Here is a 13,220-nt window from a genome sequence, read left to right on the forward strand (position 1 = left end):
AAAGTCGGGGTCAATACTCTAATGTGTCACACTCCTGTGCATCAATCCTTCTCTCTCAGCTCTTGTGTGGGCTCCTCTTATTGCTCTTCCTGGATTACAGCAACAAGAAACAGCTGTTAGACCTAATTGTCACCCAGGGATGAATCCTTACCACTTCCCCTCTCCCTGGACGGACACTCAACCGTGCCCTCGCCACACACCCCCACCGCCTGACTCAGGCCAGGGAGCCATCAGGCCTGCCCACACTTTTACTGTCGAAATAAGTCAAAAAGTCTATCAGTGTTGAAGAAGTAATCCAAAGTATTTAGATTACATTACTGATCTTGAGCAATCTAAAGAACGTTACAAATGTCATTTTACAGCACATATTCTGTAATATGTAGTAGAATACATTTTAAAAGTAACCCTTCCAACCCTTGTAGATGTTTATGTTTAATTGAATGTGAGAGGCAGAAACCGTGAATGCCATTAAAATATGATTAATTTTACCAGCCCTAACATAATGGATAGTTTGGATGGATGAACCATTCTCGACATTGTAAAATAGTGAATAATTTATAGTCACACCTGTGACTGCACATCATCAAAATATATGAATCACTCACAGTTAAGCTAATAAATTATACTGCTTGACTAATTTCATAATAGTTTAGTATAGTCATGTCTGGTCTATATGGGCAGAGCCCCACCTAAATATTCATTCACTTGAAAAACATAGATCCATATAAGCTGCCAATAATGTAATTTGTTTGCTCGTAAATGTGTTAGAAAACATCCTGACATAAACAGGCCTATTTCTAAGTCTTAAAGTAGCTGAAAGCTCTGTTGTACTGTTTTATATAATGTAGATATTTAAACATGTGGGGCAGAGAGTCTACTGCCCTCCTGAACTCCAAAGTGCCCCTCAGTTTTTCAGTGTAAATTAGAGCCTGCACGGGCTCTAAAAACTCCAGCCCTAGCCCAGCCCTGGCCCATAGTGTTCAAGCCCTAGCCCGTACCCAGCCCGACAACATCTGCAATTATTCAGCCCGAGTCTGACGCCAATATTTAAGCTCTCTGACGCACGCTCTCTCTAATGCACGCTCTCTAATACACGCAAACACACATGCTAATAGGTGAAGTTATTATAGGCCTCAAATATAAAGTTACAGTGCCACCGGCAATCATGCCCACAAATATTAGGGCATGTCTTGACAACACAGGAAGGGTCTTCTCATGGTCACTCCACTAACCCAGCAAATCTTGGTTGTCAAATTCCATGCTCTGGTTAAGGTTGAGGTATATGTGAACCTCATCCACAGCTGTGTCATCACCCTGGGCGACATTCTCCCACTCCAATTCTAAGTTTGACAGTGTTCTTTTTTTTGCCACCAGCAGGCAGCTAGCTGGCTCCTCAGTCGCATTTCCACCAGTTGCTCGATAGCTTGCGATCCAACTCTTCGCATCTTGCAGGCTGGTATCTCTCTCAGTAGCACAGAACATCTGCAACTGGTTGAAATTTGGACACAGGTCAGTCCACATGTCTGTGGTCATCCCAACATTAACTGAACATATTTCCTCTTATCTCAGCAACAATCGCTTCTCTTTTTGTTGTTGCCTTTTCGTGGCATCTGCACGAGACAGTCGTGGGGACAGGCAGCAACTTTTCAGAAGACAAGCGACCATAGACTGCCCCAGTGTTAATTCGTTCCTGGGCTAACTTTATAAATCTGCCTCCAGCCACTGTTTGAAATGGCCTTCTGCTGGTCTTCGCAGCAGCAATCCACACACTTCTCGGTGACTTGGGATTTGGCATTAGTTGGCACTGGCTTCGAGAAAAACTCGGACATTGATAACTGTCTTGTGGTAATAGAGCTAGCTGTAGTGCAGCCGCGATCGACGTGCTGTTGTAGATGAGATGTTCCTGTTTTTTTGCTGTCATGAGCAAGAATAGTTTTGCAGATTCTGCACTGCACATGACCAATTGGCTCCTTGTTTGTTGTAATTAAATCGAAATTCTTCCAAAATGAAGCTTTTCCAGAAGCATTAGGAAGTTTTAGAAACTCCCCATGCTCAAACTTCTCCCTGATGCTCTGCATGGTCAACTGTGAACTGTCACGTGTATGCTAATGCATATGTACATGCTAATAGGCTATGTATAATATTTATAATATGAATTATAGTATTATAATATATTATATTATTTATAATTATAGGCTATGTATTACTTGTATTATTTTAGCATGCGATTATGGGCACAATGAAAGGAGATCATAGGAGGAAATCTATTAAAAAATAAATTGGCCCGAGCCCGACCTGAATCGACTCGAGTGTGTCGGGCTCTGTCGGGACCTGACAGGCTTGCAGACCTCTAGTGTAAATCAGTGGTCAAATATGGTACTGCAACGAGCCCTCATTGAGACCCATTGAAATAAATCTGCCCATAAATGTAACGCCAAACCAAAGGTAACTTTAGTAGTAGTGCGTGCCTGCAATGTGACAGATTGCAAACATGGTAAGCACAATCGATGAATGTGTGTGTAACAGCGTGTCGTTTCTATTGCAAATTCAAGACAAACTGGCCATCAAACAACTTGGTCCCGAATAGCCAGGTCATAGAAAATGGTTTGGCAATAAAAAGACATGGGTAGGTGATAAGACATTGTATGTTTTGTATGATGACAAATTGTATGTCAAAAAGCCTTGGCTCTTGAAACTTTCTGTTTTAAATTTTGCTGTGATTTAAAACATTATTGTCATTATAAAGCATTTAGTGTTTTAGTACTGCGGAATTGTGTGTATATGTCATGTAGAATAGTTCTGGTTCTCTCCCTCTCCTTCATGGTGTTCTTCAACAACACTTAACATTATAAATTAACATTTTGATTTAGATTTTGATCAGCAAGTCAAAATTTTAAGATAAATCGCTCTTATTTAGAATATTAAAATCAATATTATGTTCTTAGGGTACCGCTTTGTGGTGGAATAATGAAAGAACACCATATGTTACATTTGTGTTTGAATGAGTTGAACGAGTTGAATAATAATAATACAAATAAAATAAAACAAGGTTGAGGGGTGTTGTCTGTCCCACCTATCTGTGGTCACCAGCCGCTACTGGTTTAGTGATATTGATTATTTGTTATTAATTATTTAAATAAATGCTAGCTGTAGTAAAGTCACTTTAACACACAACATCTCATTGTTTATTGCTATTATAAAACTCTCTAATCTTCAAGTGTTGCTGTAGCATGAAGTTCAGCCAGCAGATCAAAATTCTCACAATCTTCAGAGGATGTTCTGTGTGAAGATGAGGAAACACCTTCAGTGCTGGGAGAGGAGTCCTGCTCTCCTACTAGATCTGTGTACAAATAATACAAATAATAAAACACACTTTATGTGTCAATATAACAAATAAGCTGAAAGTGATAGCCATTAATTATTTTTTTGTTATGGCTGATAACTGAACATGATTGTCAATATCATAATGTTATAAATCAATACTGTCAGCATTAATAGTATACATTTTAAAAAATGTAAAAAGAAACTCTGAATTTGAAATGCTTCCAGAAGATAAATCCAGCATAAAACATTTTAAAGTACAGTATAAATTGATAAATGTTTATTACTTGTAAAGTCTGACACACACACACACACACACACACACAACACACACACACACACAGCACACACACACACACAAATATTATAAAGTTTGACTTGGATAAATAATCCATGATATTATCTGCTTTAAATATCAGCCTAATAAGACCAATTGCAATAATTTAATAAAATTCTACTGTCCTGAAAACAATCTTCTTCCAAAAAAACATGCTACTTATAATACAGATATATTGTGCATCCCTCCTGTTGTTATACATTACACTTTACACTTGAAAATCCAGGATATAGAAATGGCAGAGAAAATGTTTATAAGATATGATGGGTTCAGCAGGCAACAAATCAAACTCTTGAGTTTCCTCAGAAGATGTGTTGACTGCAGACCGCAGAACCCTCAGTGCTGGGAAAGGAGCTCTGCTCACCAGCTAATTCTGTCAACAAATTATAATACCATGTTTATTGGAAATGTTATGATTTAGAACTTTTAGCCTGCACAAAAACATTCTCACACTACAGCTCCAGTCTTATTTAAATGCATCAGACACTGAAATATTTAATGCCATGTAAAACCTCTATAAAATCCTCTCATCTCTGAAAGCTTCTGTTCTCTAAGTTGCATCAAGCAGATCAAACTCTTGAGTTTCCTCAGAGAACCTGTGGACTGCAGACAAGGCGGAAGCTTCAGATACATTGTATGTATCGCTGCCGGTTGCGGTCTCGATGGCAGGAGACTCATCCAGCTCAGAGTTGTATTGGATTGGCAGATTAATCAACGGCATTACAGAAGCAGCAAAGTGGATCTATTTCAGGGAGCATGTTTCTTAAATAAAGATTGACTGGGTAAAAACGGTGTAACAGTTTAAAGGACATCTCCTTAATCTTGTTGGTAATTAAATAGTTGTGAGGTAAAGACCATACGACCTGCGTCAGACATGCTTGTCGCGTCTCGGGTGTGTTGCGTCAAAACAATTACATGTTTAGGTCACTGTGTCAAGTTAAATATAGTTTAATACTCAATATTTAAACACATCTTGAGATCCCTTAGTTCGCATTTGCACTCCTTCAAGTGTTTTGAACGCAAGAACGTAACGCATGTTTATGTTGTGTGTCCACTGAAGGGTTGTTAATGTTTTGTTCACTGTAATAATAACAAACCCAGGAAACACAAACATTGACGTGCCACTGCCCTCATTTTAACTGTAAAATGATAAAACACACATTTACGAGATAAAAAATGTGAAATCACGTTCGATGATTCGTATTTTATTATTTCATTTTTACAAAGACGTGAAGCTTGTGTAAACTAATCGATGCAAATGTGGCTATAAACAATGCGAACGAGGCCCGTTAAATCAGGCCGTGATAGCGAAGCACTAATGTCGAATTAATATGTGTTGCTCACACAGCTGAAATTCCACTTACTGCCCTCTGGAGTAAAAAGGTGGTACTACAAGCTTGCATTTCTCAGGAATTTCTCAGGAAAGCATTGCGATTAATTGCACGTTATTAACGCGCTAAATCGACAGCCCTAATAATAACATAACTTGCACTCCGAGTCCGTGTTTCATTATAATGCAAAGGGTGAGTGTTCTGTAAACAGCCAGCAGAGGGCTGATATTGTTTATGGAGCTTTTTTCCTGCCATTTTGAATTAAATTAATGCAGTGATAAAAATAAAATTAATAATTAACCATTTAACTTACAGAAAATGTCTACAAAATTGAAAATGAAATTAAATGATTGCATTTTAGTATTCAAAGTGGCAGTGCATCGTCCCTGTCAAATTATAAACTAAAATGCAATTGCTGATTTGACACAGGCACGGCTTTATGGGTGGGCCTGATGGGCCTAGGCCCACCCACTTTTCAACAGGCCCACCCAAAACTTTTCATCAAAATGTTTTTGTCAAGAATTATAAAAAATCACCAATTAAGCTCATAATTTGTGCTAAAATAGTCTAAATGTTTAGTTTTAAAAACAATTTTAAGCTGGTTATGTCTATTTTGATGTTTCTGCGCAAGTTCAGCAGACAGTGTTCAGGTTTGTTCCGATCAGAGCATGTGAGCGGAGAGCGCATTTCTGAATATTCTGCTCTGCTCGCTCATTCTGCAGGGTCGCTCGCTCAACCCAGAATGGCCTTCTGGTTCGAACTTCGAAGATATGTGGAATAAGGCCTCCGACTATTTTTTCCCCCCTAGTCGACTAAGCCATTAGTGGACAAATCGCCTCTTTATATTAATTTAATTAGGCTACTAGGGCAGGCTATAGGCTATAGCCTATGGAAGCTTGTTTCCGCCATAGAATAGCCTAAAACATTTTAAAAGATAATTGCGACTTTTTATCTTGCAATTCTGACTTTATTTCTCAGAATTGCGAGATATAAAATCAGAATTTCGTGAACTAAAGTCGCAATTGCATGAAATAAAGCTGCAATTGCGTGTTATAAAGTCAGAATTGCATGAAATAAAGTCGTAATTGCTTCTTTTTTTTTTTTTACCCATAGTTTATCTCACAATTCTTCTGACTTTGTAACACGCACTTTATATCATGCAATTCTGCCTTTGTATCTCCCAATTGCGTAGGCCTATTATAAAGTCAGAATTGCGAGATATATAAACATGCAATTATGTGAAAAAAGCCAGAATTTCAAGCTATATTTCTCGCACTTTATATCACGCAATTTTGACTTAATAACATAGGCTACAATTGCGACTTTATATCATGCAATTCTGACTTTATAGCTAACCTGCAATTGCCACTTTATATCACGTAATTCTGAGATAAAAAGTCAGAATTGTGAGATTAAAAAAAAATCGCAATTACATTTTTTATTTTTCACTCTGTGGTGGAAACGCTCCAGTTCTCGTGCAATGCAAGTGATCGTGCCAGCGCCTTATTACATTTTCTGCTATATATTTGCTTCTTATTTATTAAATACAGGCAACTGGTTGATAAAACATTGATCAAAATTAAGATACAAACGAAAAAACTCAATTAAGTGGTCAGAATAAAGTTTTACCCACTCCATGTATCCAGAAATTGTTCAGTAAATCAGACTTCATGTCTAAAAGCCTCCAGCATCGACACATCAGTGACAGACACGGTTGATTTGATCGAGAACCTCAAACAAGAACTGACAGACATTCGCTCCGGTGATTCTGCGTTCTCAAATATGTTAGCAACAACAAATAAGATGATGGAGGATCATGATGTCGAGAACTGGGATGTCATCAGTTTGCCCCGCTCAAGAAAGCTCCCAGGCTGATTTGAGGGAAGTATTGTCACATGCACGTTGGGGAAATCGTATCGGTTACCTAACGTAACCTCGGTTCTCTCTAGATGAGGGAACGAGTATTGCGTAAGCTAGCTTACGCTACGGGAAAGATATTGAAGCCAAAAAATTATCCTTATGAGCAGCTGCAGACCTTGAGCGGGATAGCTAGCGAGCTCATAGGTTGCTCTGCGGCAACTGCTGCAGCCTTTAGACGAGCTTGGGCGAACTCGCATCCAATGAGAGGCGTCCGCGCGCTCACTGCATCAAAGCCCGCCAAAATGGGCGTGACTTGAGTGCATATAAGCGTAGTTCGTAGGCTGGAACCCTGGTTTTCATTGACTGAAGCGAAAAGTCGCTGCGTGGCGCGAAGCACGGCCGGCTACGCAATACTCGTTCCCTCATCTAGAGAGAACCGAGGTTACGTTAGGTAACCGATACGTTCTCTTACGAGAGGTTCTCTCGTATTGCGTAAGCTAGCTTACGCTGCGGGAACCCATTGTCAATGCCGTCGCGCCAAGCATCCACTGTATGAGCCCCAGGGAATTAAGGGGGACCCGGGGAGCCCTTATGAGTGGGGAAAAAATATTTGGCCGGCAAGAATGCGGGTCATTGATTGTGTAATACATAAGCACATAGTGGGAAGGGAAAGACAGAGCGGCGGTGCCGGTCTGTGTGGAATGTGTCCCATCAGTGCAGCTCACCAGGGGAGCTGTAGCGTATTAAACCGCTAGTAGTTTTGCCTGCAGAGCGGGCACTTCCATATTGTAAAATCTGACAAAGGTGGAGGGGGAAGTCCATCCCGCTGCCACACATATGTCGTGAATGGAAATCCCGCTGGACCATGCCCACGAGGATGCCATGCCTCTAGTGGAGTGAGCCCTAATGCCCAACGGGCATGGCAGGTCTTTTGACGCGTATGCAGCAGCAATAGCGTCCACTATCCATCTAGATAGTGTCTGTTTCGAGGCGGCGAGACCTTTGGTGCGCCCTCCGAATGAAACGAAAAGCTGCTCAGAGCGTCTGAAAGCGGCAGAGCGCGCAGTATACAATCTCAGTGCTCTGACCGGGCAAAGGAGATTGGCGTCGCGTTCGCTATTGGGTGCTGGCAGCGCCGATAGGGAAATGACCTGTGCTCTGAAAGGAGTACCGATCACCTTGGGAACATAGCCGTGTCTAGGCTTTAAAATGACCTTGGAGTCACTTGGTCCAAACTCAAGACACGCAGCGCTGACAGACAGACAGGTCTCCCACACGTTTGACTGATGACAGGGCAGTCAGAAAAACGGTTTTGAGTGAAAGGTATTTCAAATCCACGGATTGAAGTGGTTCGAAAGGGGGGGCTTTCATAGTTTCGAGAACTATAGAAAGATCCCAGATAGGAACCGATGGGGGGCGCGGGGGTTAATCCTTCTAGCTCCCTGAGGAAGCGGATGACCAGCTCGCTTTTACCCCATGACTGGCCGTGCAGGGTTCAGCGAACGCCGCAACGGCTGCCACATACACTTTGAGCGTGGATGGGAATCTGCCCTTATCCAGCAGCTCTTGTAGAAATACGAGCAGCGACGACACCCCACATGTCCGCGGGTCCAGGTCTCTGTCGGTGCACCATTTTGAGAACACAGACCATTTTGACGCATAGAGTCTTCTCGTGGAAGGGGCTCTAGCGTGTATGATGGTGTTTATTACTCCTTCTGGCAGAGCGACGGGTAGTCGTTGATCACCCACGCATGCAGCGCCCAGCGCTCTGGGTGGGGATGCCACATTGTGCCGCGAGCTTGAGAGAGGAGATCTGCTCTCACTGGGATGGGTCACGGCGCTGTCATTGACAGCTGCGTAAGCTCCGGGAACCATGTCTGATTCTCCCAATGCGGGGCTATGAGGAGCACCGAGTGACGCGTTTCCCTGATCCTCTGCATTACCTGTGGCAATAGCGAGACGGGAGGGAAGGCGTAAAGCGGGCGTCTGGGCCAGTCCTGGGCCAGCGTGTCCTCGCTTTTCGAGAAAAATATTGGGCAGTGACAGTTCTCTTTGGACGCAAAGAGGTCTATCTCTGCTCTGCCGAATAGGTGCCATAACGTCTGGACTGTTTGAGCATGCAGGGACCATTCCCCTGGGGGAATATTGTCTCTGGACAGTCTGTCCGGGCCGTCGTTCAGGTGGCCTGGCACGTGCGTCGCCCTCAGCGAGCGCAGGTGGCACTGGGACCAACTCAGTATGCGTTTCGTCAGATGGAATAGGTTCCTGGATCTGACACCGCCCTGACGGTTTAGGTAGGATACCACAGATCTGTTGTCCGAACGGACCAGGACGTGGTGACCCTGAATGACCGGGAGAAAGCGCACGAGCGCGTACTCGACCGCTATCATTTCCAGACAATTTATGTGAAGGAGCTTTTCCTGAACTGACCATAGGCCGAAAACCGGAGAGCCCTCGCAGACCGCGCCCCAACCCGTGTTGGACGCGTCTGTCGAGATGACTTTTCGGCGAGATACAGCTCCCATTGTCACTCCCCGCTGATACCATTCGGACACTGTCCAGGGCTGCAGAGCTGAAATACAGGTCTGAGTCACCTTGATGGGCTGGCGGCCTGTGGCAAGCCCGGCGAGACACGCGGGTGTTTAGCCAATGCTGAAGCGGGCGCATGTGCAGTAAACCCAGCTGAAGTACTGCTGCGGCTGAGGCCATGTAACCTAGCACTCTCTGGAATTTCTTCAGAGGCGTGAGGCTGTTCATCTGAAAAGATGCGGCTAGTCGCTGAACACGGCTCGCACGCTGTGTAGATAAGCGAGCCGTCATTGCCACAGAGTCTAGTTCTATTCCAAGGAAGGAATTTGTCTGACTGGGCTGTAGTGAGCTCTTGGTCCAATTGACTGCAAGACCCAAACTGTTCAGATGGCTGAGGAGAACTGCTCTGTGAGACAGAAGCTCCATATGTGACTGTGCCATAATCAGCCAGTCGTCCAAATAGTTCAAAATTCGCAAACCCTGACTCCGCAGGGGTGCGAGCGCCGCATCCATGCACTTCGTGAAAGTACGGGTGCTAAGGACAGGCCGAACGGAAGGACGGTGTATTGATAAACCTGGCCGTCGAGGCGAATCTCAAGAATGGCCTGTGACGGGGATTTATCTGAATCTGAAAGTATGCATCTTTCAGACCGAGAGAAATAAACCAGTCCCCCTGGCGCACATGCGCGAGGAGTTTCCTGATTGTAAGCATTTTGAACGGTCTTTTTACAAGCACCTTGTTCAAAACCCTGAGATCTAATATGGGTCTGAGGTCGCCGTCTTTCTTGGGAACAAGAAAATAACGGCTGTAAAACCCCGACTCGCTCAGAGAGGGTGGGATTTTCTCTATGGCACTTTTGCACAGAAGGCTTTCTATTTCAGAACGAAGCATGCACGCTGCTTCCGTGTTCACAGTGGTTTCGAGCCGCGCTCTGAAGCGAGGAGGGCGGCGATCGAACTGTAGCAAATAGCCCTGTTGTATTGTGCTTAACACCCACTTGGATATCCCTGGAATAGCTTCCCACGCTTTGAAGCGTAATGCTAGAGGGTGAATGGCCAATTCGCTCTGATTGCCGCACACAGAGCGCTGAACAAAATGTGTGAGCGCGTTTCGTGTGTTTATGCATGATTGCTCGCAGACAGCATGAACAGGCTGTTTTTCTGAGTGACTTCCCGATTGGAATGAATGGGGAAAGAGTCACATCTGTTACGTGATGCGCAAGCGTAGTCATGGGCACGGGACTTACACACAGAGGAATGTTTGCTGGCCGTGTAACAGAGCGGGCAGAGAATGGGCGCGCGCACGTATTCGTGGGCGCATTTATTGACTCTAGCGTTCGAGCGGTTCGTAACCGCTTTATGTGAGCGTGCTCTGGTGGGGACACGAGACATGCAGTGCTTGTGTGTAAAGGTGAACACTGGATTGTGGGCACATTTTCTACACATAGGGCTGGTCGTGTGACAGAGCGGCCAGAGAATGGGCGCGCACACGCATTTGTGGGCGCCTTCATTGACTCTGACGCTCGAGCGGTTCGTAACCGCTTTATGAGAGCGTGCTCTGATAGGGGCACGGAATGTGTTATGCTTGTGTGTAGGGGTGAACACTGGGTTGTGGGCACATTTTCTACACATAAGACATGTTTGCACTTTACAAGATTTATTTGGGTCGCCGTGAAAACGGCGTTTGAGTGCAGGCAAGCGGGCAGTGTCACCGGCTTGTTGGCTGCTACATTCACCACTGCAGTAGCCTGAGAGAAGGGGACTGACAGGGGGCGAAGCTTTGACGGTGGTCCGGCCGCGGCGGGACTGAGCCGTCGTTTGTTCATCACAGTTAGGAAGACTTCGGCTGCTCGGGTTTCAGCATTACCTTAGATCGAGGCCCGCAGGTGGGCGGCGGTCTGCGGCGGCTGTCTGAGCGCGATCGAGGGCGGCCGCCATGTCGACGCTGAGAAGTCTGAGTTTGTTGAACTGGGTGCTGTGAAGAGGCTCGTGCAGGAGGCTGATCACGTGAGCGGCCTGCAGAGGAGCTAGCGCGATGCGGCAGGAAGAGGTTCATGGCTTGGGTGGCTTTCTGGACTTCTGAGAAGCGGTCAACAATGCCACTCACCGCGGAGCCGAAGAGACCGGTCGGAGAGAGCGGTGCGTTGAGGAACGTGGAGCGCTCTGCTTCTCCCATGTCGGCTAGTGTTAGCCACAAGTGTCTCTCGGTCACAGTCAGCGAGGCCATGCACTTCCCTAGAGCTTGGGCTGCAGCTTTGGTAGCCGAAGGGCGAGGTCTGTCGCGCTCGTAGATCAGTAACAGCCTCTGGGTGCCTGCCTTTCTCATCCCACTCCCGAAGAAGGTCTGCTTGTAGGATCTGTAAAACGGCCATTGAGTGCAGAGCAGATGCGGCTTGGCCGGCGGCGGAATAGGCGCGGCCAACATAGGCGGAAGTCGCTCTGCGGGCCTTAGACGGGAGCACAGGCTTGGAACGCCATCTCGCGGAGGGCGGACAAAGGTGTGCTGCTACCGAAGTCCTCGACCGGGGGATGGAGGAGTAGCCTCTCTCAGTGGCGCCGCCCACCGACGCGAGAGAGGTGGAGACGTGGGAACGGGACCTGGCTGAAAAAGGAGCGTTCTACGACTTTGCAAGCTCCGTGTGTAATTCCGGCAGGAAGGGAGCGGCCCGGCCGCGGGTGTAGAGCGGCGATGGCTTTGAAGAAAGCAGCCGTCGAGTCTGTTGGGTGCCTGCTCAGGGGCGGTGACCACTCGAGCCCGAGGCGGTCGACGGCCTGTGTGAGGAGGCGTGTTAACTCCCCTTCGACTCCGGCGCAGGTCCAGCTGGATTCCTGTGCCGAGGAGGAGGCTTGGGAGCCTGACCACTCCTCGCTGTCCGAAGCCATGATGGAACAGCGGCCCTTATCCTCCGCCTCGTCATCCGAGATGGCAGCAGTGCGGCCGCTCGGTGGCAACTGCGCATCCCGGGGGGGCGGGGAGGGTGAAAGCGATGCTCGAGGGAGAGGCTCCGGCGAGGCAGTCGTTTCAACCACAGTTTCCGGCAGCCTTTGTGAGTGGCGCTTCTTCCTGCGCGGCTGAAGGTAAGGCGGCGCGGCGGTTTCTGCTTTGAGCGCTTCGAGTCGAGCCCGCAGGGTCGACATCGGTAGCTCCTCGCAGAAATCGCATCCGCCCTCAGTGAGGGCGAGCTCTGCGTGCCCCAGTCCCAGGCAGAGAGCGCAGATGATGTGGTGGTCTCCTGTGCTGAGAAGGGCGCGACATGAGGCGCAAGTGGAGCGAGGCATCTTGAAAAAGACGCTCGTACTCTTTTGTGAATAGTTCGTGAGAACTAGCTTGCTGAATAAAAGGATACGTCGTCGGATGGCGTAGCTTGCAGGATGGCTGAAGGTGGCTGAGACGGCCGGCTTCTTCTAGCGCTGTCCACGCTTGCTTGATGCCCCTCGAACGGCGACGCGGCTTCCAGGTCAGCGATGCGAAGAGCTTCGCTGAAGAGATGAAAATCAGGGTTCCAGCCTACGAACTACGCTTATATGCACTCAAGTCACGCCCATTTTGGTGGGCTTTGATGCAGTGAGCGTGCGGACGCCTCTCAATGGATGCGAGTTCGCCCAAGCTCGTCTATAGACTGCAGCAGTTGCCGCAGAGCAACCTATGAGCTCGCTAGCTAGCCCGCTCAAGGTCTGCAGCTGCCGCACTGCGTTGACAATGGATACAAAAATTAAGGATAATTTTTTGGCTTCAATATCTCAGAAAAGATGAATCTTTCCCGTAGCGTAAGCTAGCTTACGCAATACGAGAGAACCTCTCGTAAGAGAACGACAAGGGTGAGGCGTGATAGTGACCTGCG

This window comes from Xyrauchen texanus, chromosome 14, assembly GCF_025860055.1.
Source record: "Xyrauchen texanus isolate HMW12.3.18 chromosome 14, RBS_HiC_50CHRs, whole genome shotgun sequence".
Classification (NCBI taxonomy): Eukaryota; Metazoa; Chordata; class Actinopteri; order Cypriniformes; family Catostomidae; genus Xyrauchen; species Xyrauchen texanus.